Genomic DNA, 13,047 nt, shown 5'->3' on the forward strand with positions numbered 1-13,047 from the left:
ACTCCCTAGCCTGGAAACTTACATGTGCTGGGGGTGTGGCCCTAAAAAGCAAAAAAAAAGGAAAAGAAAATCAGGAAAAAAAAGGAAATGAGATTGTTTTCCCTTGAAATTTTCTAACAGCTTGAATTTTCTTTTTTTTTCTTTTTTTGGTCTTTTTTTAGGGCCGCACCTGTGGCATATGGAGGTTCCCAGGCTAGGGGGTCCAGCTGGAGTTGTAGCCTCCGGCCTACACCACAGCTCACAGCAACACCGGATCCTTAACACACTGAGTGAGGCCAGGGATGGAACCCGCGTCCTCATGGAACCTAGTCTTGTTCATTCACCTCTGAAGCACGACAGGAACTCCTTGAATTTTCTTGATTCTGTCCCTTGAGGCATTCTCCCATATATTTATGCTCTTGTACTTTGTACTTGCCATGCATTTTCTACATGTACAGTTAGAGGTAGAAGTTTTATCAGATTCTGGTTCTGTGTTTTTAGCAAGACTGTGCCATAAGGTGGGGTATGTATTTCCATAAAGAGAAATGTATTTGTGTGTGTGTAATGTTATCAATAATTGAGGATTTTTGCTTGGATCTCTTATTTCATTAGCTGTGGCAAAGATGTGACATCCTAATTTTATGATTTAAAAAAAACCAGACTATTTTTTAGAGCAGTTTTAGACTCATGGCAAAATCGAGTAGAAAGTACACACATGTTCTTTCTCCCTCACAACTCCCCCACCTCCTCAGCCTCTCCCATCATCAGCATCCAGCCCAAAGTGGTACATTGTGACAAGGAGAGGACCTATACTGACGCGTCACTGTCACTCAGCACCCACCATCTGCATTAGCCTTCCCTCTTCGTGTCGTATGTTCTATAGGTTTTGATAAATATGTAATGGGATGTATCTATCAATGATCTCTTTTTTTATTTATTCACAAGGATCCTTCTACTTCAAGGAGAAACTTCTCCCCCTCAGTACCGTTTTGGTTATGTGAAGTGAAGTTCGTATTAAAAAAAAAAACCCCAAGGCAAATGCTTTGTTCCTTGCCTTTGTCTATCAGCTTGCAGAATAATGAGTCGTTTCTCTCTGGTATCCTCTCAAGTAAACACATGTTGTTGTTTTTTGTTTTTACTGTCACTATGACTAGGACCTCATGTCATTTGATATGCCTCAATGCTCTACTGTAAAAATAAATATGCCTATACATGCATAGACGTATATATTAATAACTCTTCGGTAAACTTCTAGGTCACCAGTGTCTAAAAATCTGCGCTATTTTGCTGTTTTGATTTGAAGAAAGTACTTCTTGTGGTGGTGTAACATTTTATCTTAAAACACTTTCCACTTACTGACTCTTAGAAAGATTCCCCTGAGTCTCTGAGGATGGTGAAAAACCTTGCTTTGTTGCTAGTAAAACAGAAGCAGCTGTTTATACAGAGATAAGAGCAGGAAGGAAAGAAGGAAGGAGGGAGGAGAAAAGGAGGAAGAAATGAAACACAGCAAGCAAATGAGTATTAAAATATAAGCGGATTACTTCGCTACTGCATAGCCTGGGAAAATCATTGCAGTTAATTTATTTCCATGGTGTCATGTGACACTGTGAAGCGTGAGACTCAGATGCTTGGGTCCCATCTGTTCTAACCCTTCCTCATTGTGTCAGCTCCCCCACGTTTCTTCCCTGTTCCTCAGCTTCCTCATCAGTGCGATAGGAATAAAACATCACAGATACTCAGGGAAAAAATCAATGAAAGTGCCTAGACTGTTGGCAGTAAATGCTGGTTGATCTCGTTGTCGTTGTGTTGGTGATAACGATGCTGTGTACCCATGTGGATGTTTATAAAGGAGCCTCTCTTCCTGGGCACAGGAGAGAAGAATAGTAAAACTGGTATTTGTTGAGTAACTACGAGGGGCAGGTACTGAACTAGCATCTATAGTATGTAATTTATTACCAGCTTTAATATTTTGATTTTTTTCCTTTTTCAACTTCACCCACGGCATGTGGAATTTCCCAGGCCAGGGATCGAATCTGAGCTGGAGCTGCAAATTATACCACAGCTGCAGCAACGCTGGCTCCTTAACCCACTGTACCAGGCCAGGATCGAATCAGCACCTCCACAGAGACAAGCCAGACCATTAGCCCTTGCGCCACAGTGGGAACTCCTTAATATTTGTACATCTGTCACCACTACTTATTATTTATTCTAGCACAGTAGCTGGCATAGGGAAGAGATACAGTATCCCTTTTTCTGAATTGAGGGATACTGTGAGGTGTATTTGAACCCTATTAGCTTTTGTGAACAACTGCAAAGAGCTTTTACAAGACAAGGGAGGATGTAACACTAGCAAAGAACAGAACTTTAAAATTCTGTTAGAAAACCTGAAGGACAAATCCCAGTAAAGGGGTTCAGGCACAAAAGTGAGCAGCAAGGCACTAGGGAATCGCAGAGTTCTACTATTGTCTGCGGCGAGTCGATATCAGTATTCACCAAAGTTGTTTCCTTGTACAGGAAAAGAAAAAGAGGACCAATTTCTGAATCATTCCTCCAGCCGTGGAAATGATTTTAATTACCAATTCATCTGTTGGCAGACTCTTCTGGCAAATATACCTGCAACTTGGAAAGATAACAAATGAACCAATCCCTTGCTCCAGAGCTGACACTGATAGTGCTTGCTGAATGTGCTCTCAGAAAAGAATCCTGGGCAACAATAGATCTGGCACTCCATCCGAGGAATTTGTCATGTCGTTGACATGTTCAGCCTCCATTGTCCACACCATCCCAACAGCAGGTCCTTTATATTTCAAAGAAATTGCAGTCTGAATTAATATAATTAGAATGTAACTGCTGTTCACGGCACAAACTCCTCATTTCCAGGAGCACAGATCTGATAGCGCGTCTGTGCTCGAAATCTTTCCAGCGAAGGCTGGAGGGGAGCAAGCAGATAACAAAATGACAGGACAGGCCCTCGCTCATCAGCCTCTTTAAGTACCAACTCATGGGAAATATAGGAGGAGAAGAAAGCCTTCCTGTCTTTGGCATGTCTAAACAGAAATATTTGTCACGGTTACCAGCCTGTGTAGCCCTTTTATGAAGTAGGTAGTACGTGCACCCTATAAAGTAGGGGTCTGAGGTAAGAAAAAGAAATGAAATAAGAAAGGCAGTTATGCGAAGTAGAGTGGATAATTCATGGATATAATGAATTACAGAATGAAAAGGTGGTTGGAAAACTTCATTCATTCTTTAGGACTTCACTTTGAACAGTCATTGCCATTAACCAAGCAGTTATCACCAAGGAAACAACTTGAGCGCTAGATTCTGGGCTGTCATTCTTTGTCATCATTATGCTTCTATCAGTTGTTGACCATGGATATGGTGGAAACCAGTATCAGCATCTTTTTTTTTTTAAATGTGATTTATGTACATTCTCTCAAATAAGTTAACATTCTCGCCTTGAAGGATGCATTGACTCATCGATGTGTAGACTGGCGCTCACCGCCTCACTTCTGCAGAGTCTAGCGTTGTGTATCCTTCTGTACATTAGGGCCTGAATGTTTGTGTCCCTCCAAAATGTCTATGTTGAAGTCCTAACACCTCGATGTTCCTGTATTTGGAGGGGGGGCTTTGGGAGGTTATTTGATTTAGAAGCAGCCTTGTAATAAAAGGAAGAGTACCAGAGAACTCTCTGTCTCCATTCTCTGTCTTCTCTCTGTTTCTGTCTTTGTGTCTCTCTGTCTCTCTCTCCCTCTCTGCAGTGTTAAGGACATGGGGAGAAGGTGCAATCTGCAAGCCAAGAGGAGAGCCCAAAAACCAGAGGGGCTGGTACCTTGATCTGGAACTGCCCAGTCTCCAGGAGCATGAGCAGTACATTCGTGTTAAGTCATTCACACTACAGTATTTTGTTCCAGGAGACCCAGCTGATGGACAGCGCATAGGAGGCATTTGTTATCAAGCATCGAGAAGGGACAGTGGTTTCGATTCGCTTATTTTTCTCAGAAGCTTTACCTGGAACGCTGTATCAGAAATTACAATACCAGAAATATGGAGAATGGGTGATGTGGTACAAAAATAGGGCCACAGTTTATGAGAGAAGGTTTTGACAGAGGAATACCAGTGCCCCTTTTCATTTTAAACCAAATACATGGTATAAAGTAAAAGCATTATATTAAAGAGCTGTGTAGCCTAGTGCTGAGGTTGGGGTGGGGGAAGGGCTTGTTTCGATGTTGCCTGAATCCCCTCAGATCCACTGAATCAGAATCTTCAGTGTGGAGCTCAAATTGTTCCAGTTGAAAACCACTCCCAGTGCTGTGATGCACCCCAGACTTGTTTTTGTTTTTGTTTTTTTTTCCCTTTTGGCTGTGTCTGTGGCACGCAGAAGTTCCCAGGCTGTGGTTTGAATCCAAGCCACAGCTGTGACCTGAGCCATAGCAGCGGCAACCATGGATCCTTAACCACTAGACCATCAGGGAACTCCATTGATGCACCCCAAAATTTATATCCACAGACCCGTGGTCCCTTTCAGGGATATAATATTCATGCTTACTACCTGATGTTATGTGTGATTTTAAAGTTGGATGCATTTAATTTCTATAATCTATTCAAGAGGTTTTGGGCTGGTAGTTTGTATTTATTTATTTATTTATTTATTTTTGTCTTTTTGCCTTTTCTAGTGCCGCTCCCATGGCATATGGAGGTTCCCAGGCTAGAGGTCTAATCTGAGCTGTAGCCACGGGCCTACGCCAGAGCCACAGCAACACAGGAAGGATCCAAGCTGCTGCGTCTGCGACCTACACCACAGCTCATGGCAACACTGGATCATTAACCCACTGAGCAAGGCCAGGGATCGAACCTGCAACCTCATGGTTCCTAGATGGATTCGTTAACCACTTTGCCACAACAGGAACTCCAAGGGCTGGTAGTTTTTAGAGGGGCTTATCAGAACACCTGTCAGACCTCCACCCCATCTATGTACACAGCCCTTCCCTTTTGCCATAAGTACCCTTGTTTATATTCTCAGTCTGTGTGTCCTAAGAGTTTCAGGCAATTTACTTTGCAAAGAATGCTATACAGATTTATATTTTAACGTGAAAAAAATCCTATAATAGAGTAAAATAATGCCTCTCCCTCCAATGCATTTATCTTTTTTTTTTCTTCTTCTTATTTTTTTTTCTTTTTAGGGCTGCACCTGTGGCATACGGATGTTCCCAGGCTAGGGGTCGAATCAGAGCTGTAGCCACTGGCTTATACCACAGCCACAACAACACCAGATCCGAGCTATGTGTGCAAACTATACCACAGCTCATGGCAATGCCAGATCCTTAACCCACTCAGTGAGGCCAAAGGATTGAACCTGCATCCTCATGGATACTAGTTGGGTTCGTAACACATTGAGCCACAGGGGGAATGCCACGTTTATCGTATTACTCTGGATGTTTAATAATAGGATTGTGTGTTATAAACACACATTTAGATATCAAATATATGCACAGACGGAAACGATTAAGTGTGCAGCAAAGGCCCATCTTCCAAACACAGGCACTCAAGGGAACCTGCCTCTCTTCTCTGTAGAACGTGAATGTCAGACTTGAGTGCAGAGGGAGCTTAGGGAATTCTTGTCCCTAGCCCCCTAACTTCCACCAGCTGCTGGCTCTGACATTGTCATTTTGATTTTTAGTGGCCTTAAGAGAAATCTCAGTGGGGGTGGGTAGGAAGTGGACTGGGAGGGGCAATTTTCTATTGTTCGACCAATAGATTGTGGGATAGACTTGTCATGTGGAAAACAGCTTGATTTATCCAAGGAAGGTAATAGTGACTCCCAGGACCCAGACTGCCCATCCCATCCCAGAGGACTTTGTTCTGAGGTTTACAGACTAAACTGGTGATCAATTAAGTGTAATGAACAATAATTATAAATATAACAATAATTTTCCAAAAGGGAATTTTTTTTAGGTGTAAAAGAAGTACACGCCCATGAAAAACTAGGAGGGAAAAAAGAGGAAAATAAAAAAAAAAATTTAAAAAGGGAAAAAGTTTAGGCTAAGGTGCTGATTTTAGAATCAGAGAGATGTGGATTGGAATCCACCCTACTGGATGTATGCCCTTCTTAAATTAATACTGTTGTTATCAGGAATTAGATTTAAGTTATGTCTGTTTTCGTAATTTATAAACGGAAACCTCCTAATCCGTGCCTTAAGTTTACAAGCGTTGTTTTCCAGTTTGTAAGAATTATTAAATAATATATAGAGACTTGGAAACAACACTCACAAGAAAGCAAGAAGTCTTTGTGGCACTGTATCATTTTATTCTTGTATTGTTGTCTTTCCAGAACACCCAATGAAGAATGGCAGTTTTATATGTAAAACGGTAGTTAGCCTTTATATGGATGGCATTTTCCTAAAAGCCTAGAAATATTTCACATTTACAGAAAAACACCCTGTTCCCAAGTTGGGTCTGATTAAAATTCAAATCTATATTAACATCTCATTACTTTTTGAAAAAAGTGAACACCATGCTTAATGGAAAATGCTGAGTGTCTGCCAGTTCTGTTTTTGTGAGTTCCTTAACAAGTCTGTCTGGGGACCCAGGAGGGCTGGGTCACAGCTACATCCTTGTTCAAACAGTCAGCTGGCGTGAATGCTGGCTCTTCGTTTTTCCTTCCTTTCCCCTCTCCCATCCCTGCATTGTTTCAGCTGCCAGCCTCTCATTTTTCTCTGAAGCAAGGAAGAGGGAAGGGCAAAAATGACTTTGAAAGAATAACATTTATTTCTATGGACTTAAATAGAACACTCAACACAAAACATCCTGTGCTTTCTTTTAATTGATGACACTCTGACTGTAGTGATGGGTGAACTACAACCTGGGGCTTGCTGTGCCCACCGACACTGTTTTTGTCACCTTCCCCTCGATCACGGGAAAGTTGCTACTTGAAACAACAACCCGGCCCCATCCCCAAGGGGCTCCTTGTCTCCCTCTCCTGCTGTGCCTTTTATTCTCTCCCTTGTTCTTATCACCTTTCAACATGTATTTATTATGTTTTTGGTTTATTCTCTGACTCCTCCGGCCATAAAGGAAACTCCTGATAGCAAGGATCTGTGTGTTTTGCTCATTGTTGGATTCTTTGTTCTAAAAACAGTGCCTGGCACAAACTAGGCACTCAATAAATATTTTCAGCGTGAATGAATGCAGCAATTTCTTCCTTGGTGTCCCTTCTCATTCAATTTATGAGGAGAATATCTGGTAAAAATATGATACAAAAGTACTATGAGAAGTTCTCATTGTGGCTCAACAGTAACGAACCAGACTGGTAGCCATGAGGACGCAGGTTCAATCCCTGGCCTCGCTCAGTGGGTTAAGGATCCGGCATTGCCATGAACTGTGGTGTAGGTTGCAGATGCGGCTCAGATCTGGTGTTTCTGTGGCTGTAGCAAAGTCTGGCAGCTATAGCTCTGAGTGGACCCATAGCCTGGGAACCTCCATGTGCTGCGGGTGCAGCCCTAAAAAGACAAAAAAAAAAAAAAAAAAAGAAAAAAGGTACTGTGAATGTAGTATATTTATACCTAGTAGATGTATTAAATATAGCTGTTTGGAGTTTACATATCTTAGTTGGTAAAGAAAGAATACAAGAGTTGGATAAAAGAGAAACATCTCGTCACTCTATCCTCTTACTTTGCTTTATTTTTCTTCAAAGCCTGACTCATGCCGCAACATAATATAAATTTCTTTGCATATTGCCTACTGCCCCTTACTAGAATGTAAGCCTTTTAAGGGCAGGGGCTTATGTATTTCATTCACTGCTATGGCCCTATTGCTTAGAACAGTGTCTGGCACAGAGGAAGCGCTTAGCACATATTTGGTGAATAAGTGAGTATTTGGATGGGTGTTGTAGATTCTCCAGGTCTGGCCCTGGTTCTCTAGGGACTCTACAGCATGACTGAACACTCAGACCTTGGTACCTCTGAGGTGAATGGTGGGTAGGGAGATGAGAAGGGGAAGAAGATGACCAAGATGACACCAGTATTTTAAGTTTCCCATCCATAGTGAAAAAGACATCCCACTCATTATACATACATGTTGCATAATATGAGTCTGGAGACTGTGGTTTGGATCCTGGACCATCCACCTATTTCCAGAATAAATTGAAATCATTGCTTCATTTGTTGATGTCACATTTTCATTGTTCGTAAAACTAAAACAGTGTTACCTGATTCCTGGCTCTAGGGGGGAGGAGAGAAAAGACCTGACACAGAAGAGTTGGCTAGTAAATGTTTACTGCTATCCTCAAATCATCACCATCCAGGAGCTGGCATGTGGACTAAACCTGTGGCTTGCTTTTTATAAATACAATTTTACTGGAATACAGCCATGCCCATTCATTTTCCTGTGGTCCATGGCTGCTTTCTCACTGTAACAGCAGAATTGCAGAGTTACAAGAGATAACATTGTCCACAAAGCCTACATTTTCACTCTCAGGACCTTATAGAGAAAAAGTTTGTGAACTTTGATCTAGAAGGTGGTTTATCAGCAATACAACTAAGCCCAAGGTGCAGCAAAGTGTGGTCCATGGAGCAGTGTGATTCACAAACTCTCTGTTACTGATCCATGACAAGCTAAGTATAGAGACTGACTAAAGTATTTGGAAATGTCTATAACAATTTGATGTGCTGTTGACATCCAAATGCATGATTTTGGTTTATACAAAAGTCTTGGTTTATGACAGATTGGAAATTTAAAAAATAATCCTTGGCTCTTCCCTGGAATAGAATCTGGTGTTTTGTAATGGGATTTTGTTGTATTGGTAACTTAGTAAGACATATTCATGTGGTTTCAGATGAGAACATCTGGGGGCCCATCAGGTGGGAGTGACAAACAGGTCCTGAGATTGCAGCTGACCTGGAAAGGTTGCTGAGTGAGCCCATTAATAACGTCAGGCAAATGGATTTCATATGCACATGGATAGGCAGCCACAGTTCACTTATCAGCTAATATAGTCATAATGTGTTGTTTCATATCTGAGAGAAGGCAACCACCTCAGGATATTATGTGTGTCTCACACACATATATAAATGAATTCCTTTTGAGGTAAATGCATTTTAAGTTGATAATCCATCTTCTCTGAACAGTAAGCCAACAACTTTCCTGGAAATTGAGCAAAACAGCAGTTCTCTGACCAGCCTTATGCTTTGTTGCGTGTACACTTGAAAAAAGCAGACTGACTTTTTCCTTTTCTGTTTTAGAATCAGTTCCAAACAGTAAAGCCTGCCAGAAAAAACAGACAAAATCTCAGGAACAACAATGCCCATTATGTATGGGGTGGAAGCTGCCAGACTTTGATTTTTGGCCAGACATTAACCCCTTTGGTGTCTTAGCGGGGAAAGGACACATCTGAATCCAGACACTTCTAGGATTTTATAGTCACTCGTGGTGTGAGACCAGGCTATTTATAATGAGAAGGAAGTACAAGTTCAAGGCCACCTTGCCATGTTTCCTGAATTCTGCTGTGACATTCTGGCATGTGGACACAGACTGGATGGCTTCTGCTTTTCCCTTTGCAGACCTGCTGGTCATGGGTGACAAGCACGATGCCACCTGCCCCACCTGTGTTTTCAGCCGGGTGTCACAAGGAGAAGGGCCCATTCTGCACTTTCAGAGGAAAACACGTGGGTTCCTTGAGGCCACTACTTATGGTAAAGCTGCTGGAAAAGAGATTTCCTGCCAACCCTTTCGTGATCATGTTCTTCCCTCTGTCATACACCCCATAGGTTGACAAGCTGTATCCCCCTTTGAGAGCTCAGATAAGCCGAGAGCAATGCAGTTTATAGTAGGAGTGATGACATGTGTCTGTGTTCTTGTATGTATGTCCATACGTCATTTTTTTTTTCACTTGCTCTTGAAGATACATTGATGGTCTTCTATGGCAAGGCTGGAGAGACTAAGTTAATTACAGTCATAGTAGCTACCATTTGTTGAGAGCTTATTGCATGTCAGTATCACGTTAAACTTTTTACATACACGTACTTAAATTCACTTAATCCTTTCAAAAAACTTTATGAAATAGCCCCATTTTGTATATTAGCAAATTAAGTGCCAAAAAGTTAAGGGCACATGGCTAGTTAATGCTAGAGCTAGGATTCACATCCAGATATGTCTGCTTTAAAATCCATTTCCTAGGATTCCCTGGTAGCCTAGTGGCTAAGATCTGGTGTTGTCACTGCTGTGGTGTGGGCTCGATCCCTGTCCGGGGAACTTCCCCATGCCACAGGCAGGGCCACCCCCCCAAAAAAAAACAAAAACCCCATTTCCTCATTCATTTTGCTAAATTGCCTTCATAAAAATGAATACAAATATAAAAAGGCATTTATTTAATTTATTGCAGTTTTCATTCTGGTTGACAAGAAAGTCATGTGATACAGATTGAAAAAAGGCTATAACGCCACTATGCAGAAAATACCATAATCAAACTAATTCTGCTGAAGAGTGGGAGAGGGGGAGAGAGGCTTAGAGGAAGGTCTTAGACAGAAAGTAGCCCTTGAGTTATGCGCCTCTGGAGTGGGATATTCATGGGGCGTTGGGAGAGGTTCAGTTGGGTATGCTTTGTTGTGTAGGAAGAGTCCTGGACTTTTCAGAGGAAATTGGCTTCTGCCTTCTAGAGTGGTTCTGTGATGCAGGGTCGTGAGAACAGCAGTGAGAAATTCTTCGAAGTTGCTGCCCCACTTCCTGTGTCCATATCTCCGCCGTCTTTGTTCTCATGACATTGTGAGGTCACAGGGAGAGAGTTAATTCAGCCTGGGTAAATTAGAGGTGTGATAGCTGTCATGGAGACTACGGGAAAGAGAAATAAAGGGAACCTGTCTCTCTGTTCACTGCAAGGGCTGGACCCTTATGGGGGGGCCCATTTCAAGGCTGAAGGTTTCCACCGGCCCCAGACATGAACAGGCAGGCGTGGGCTGTGTTTTAGTACCAAGTGAGGGAAAAGGGACTTGGTTTTCTTCAGTGGTATTGTTTGACCCTGAAGGGCCTGGCTGCCTAGTTCTGTCACCAGAGATACAGGGACAGATGAAGAACAGAAACAGCCTCCGCACACAGCCCTACGTGAAGATGACTGTGTTAAAAGCAAGGCCTGAACACTGGCAAATAAACGGATCACCTGTTCGGTCCCAGCCAGGGAAGAAAGCCAGCTAAAGAAAAGGAGAACCCCAGCCTTACCAGCAGAGGCTTCTGAGCCTTGGGCTGTGCTGTTTAGAACAAATAAAACGCAGTCCATGGAGATGCAACCCATCTTGTGGGCCCCCATGGCATCACCATTTTTTAATGTTTTGTTTTTAGAAAGTTAAGATTTTGCACTTTGGGGTGGGGGGTGGGGGCTAAGATTTTGGACCAGAATGATCACTGCCCTGTTCATTTGCAGTAATAATTCTGGGTTTGGTGCTTATTTTACTTTATTTATTTATTTAGTTAGTTAGTTCCAGTATTAGCTTTTTTAATATATTTCTTTTTTTTAAATTTTTTATTACTCCAATGAATTTATCACATCTGTAGTTGTATAATGATCATAACAATCTGATTTCACAGGATTTCCATCCCACAGCCTAGGCACATTCCCCCCACCCCCCGGTGTTGTGCTTATTTTAAAAAGGGATACCGGAGAGTTCCTGTCATGGCTCCGTGAAAACGAATCTGCCGGGCATGAACAATAGGACTACTTCTAAGGGAGTGGCTTAAATCCCTGGCCTTGGTCAGTGAGTTAAGGACACAGTGTTGCCGTGAGCTGTGGTGTAGGTCGCAGACGTGGCTCAGACCTGGTGTTGCTGTGGCTGTGGCGTAGGTTGGCGGCTCCAGCTGGGATTCAGCCCCTAGCCTGGGAACCTCCATATGCTGCAGGTGTGGCCCTAAAAAGCCAAAAAAATAAAAATGAAAAGGGATACTGGGCTTTCCTATAGTCATTGCCAAGTCCTCCCACCTCCAAATCTTCCTATAAAATTCTTCGTCTCTAGTCTTTAAATATATCCTGCCACTGAATATGGTTATGGGACATTTACATGCATCCTTGTCTATTGCATCAAAAGATCATGAAAAAAATGCCCATCATTAAAGCCCCAAAGTGATTGGATTGGCATGGAGACCGGGGATGGGGCTGGCATGGGAGAGAGGCTCTGACTCTGAGATTTCATGGAATCCGAAACAATAGGACAGCTGCTTTTCCATAAACAGACTATTATTATTATTTCTACCTAGACAGCTTGATAGCAGCCATTATCTTCTTTCTGGGTGTCTTATCAAGTTCCGGCTGCATGCAGCATGGGTGATAAGGAATGAGAAATGTCACCCGTGGGATTGCCAAGGATTATTTCCATGCATTGCTGTTCAGCAACAGCCAATCCCTTAGAACTGAAAGTAGTCCTATTGTTCACGCCGGGCAGTTGCTATTCCGATGGCACCAAGAGAGCAGAAAGAGGATGTAGTTGCCATTGTGTGAAAGATTGAAATTTCATTACGCTCAGCTAAAGTTCAAGCAGTCTTGATTTTGAAAAGCAGCATCATCATGGAATATCTCTGAAGAGAGAGAAGACAAGGGAAAGAAAGAAGAATAAAATGAGCTCAGGGCTTTTCAGGACTATGAGGGAGTATTAAAAAAAGAGAGAGCGCAAGCGAGAGAGAAAAGTACAATACTTTCAATCATCAGAACTTAAAATGCCAGGCATATAAGCATCAGAGGAATTGAATATCATCATATAACCATTACCTGTGATCCTATTATTTAATGTAAAGACTCCATCTTGAATATTATTCACTAAAAAAAAAATAGTTAATTTACTGGATTTCTGATATAATGGTCTCTGTTTCATTCTGAGTTCTTGGGTGAAATTAATCTGTTGATAATGAAACTTTTTCTTTCACTTCTTAGTGAAAGAAAAATAAATGTTTGATTATAGATGTAGATGTGCTGGCTTTAAACATTTGGGGAAAAAGGCAATCTTATTTTATCTTCCTAGAGTAAAGATGGCATTGGAAAAAAAGAAGAAGAGAAAAGCAAAAACAGAAGTGTATGACTAACCCAAACTATGTTTG

General features: G+C 41.9%; 1 protein-coding gene across 15 annotated transcripts in view; it reads left to right on the forward strand.

The window, feature by feature from the left end:
* LOC102159120 (uncharacterized) overlaps positions 1-13,047 on the forward strand; it is a 654,277-nt gene that overhangs the window by 484,158 nt on the left and 157,072 nt on the right. The window contains exon 1 of one of the 15 annotated variants that reach the window (XR_014804452.1): positions 10,790-10,914. The exons of the other annotated variants lie outside the window; for them this stretch is intronic. The gene's annotated coding sequence lies outside the window, so the exon portion shown is untranslated. Of the gene's footprint in view, positions 1-10,789; positions 10,915-13,047 lie in introns of those variants that run through there. 15 annotated transcript variants of the gene reach the window in all.

This window comes from Sus scrofa, chromosome 5 (genome assembly GCF_054392235.1).
Source record: "Sus scrofa isolate SSC_HxYL_T2T_F1_AM1 chromosome 5, Sscrofa_HxYL_maternal_Yorkshire_Landrace_v2.0, whole genome shotgun sequence".
NCBI lineage: Eukaryota > Metazoa > Chordata > Mammalia > Artiodactyla > Suidae > Sus > Sus scrofa.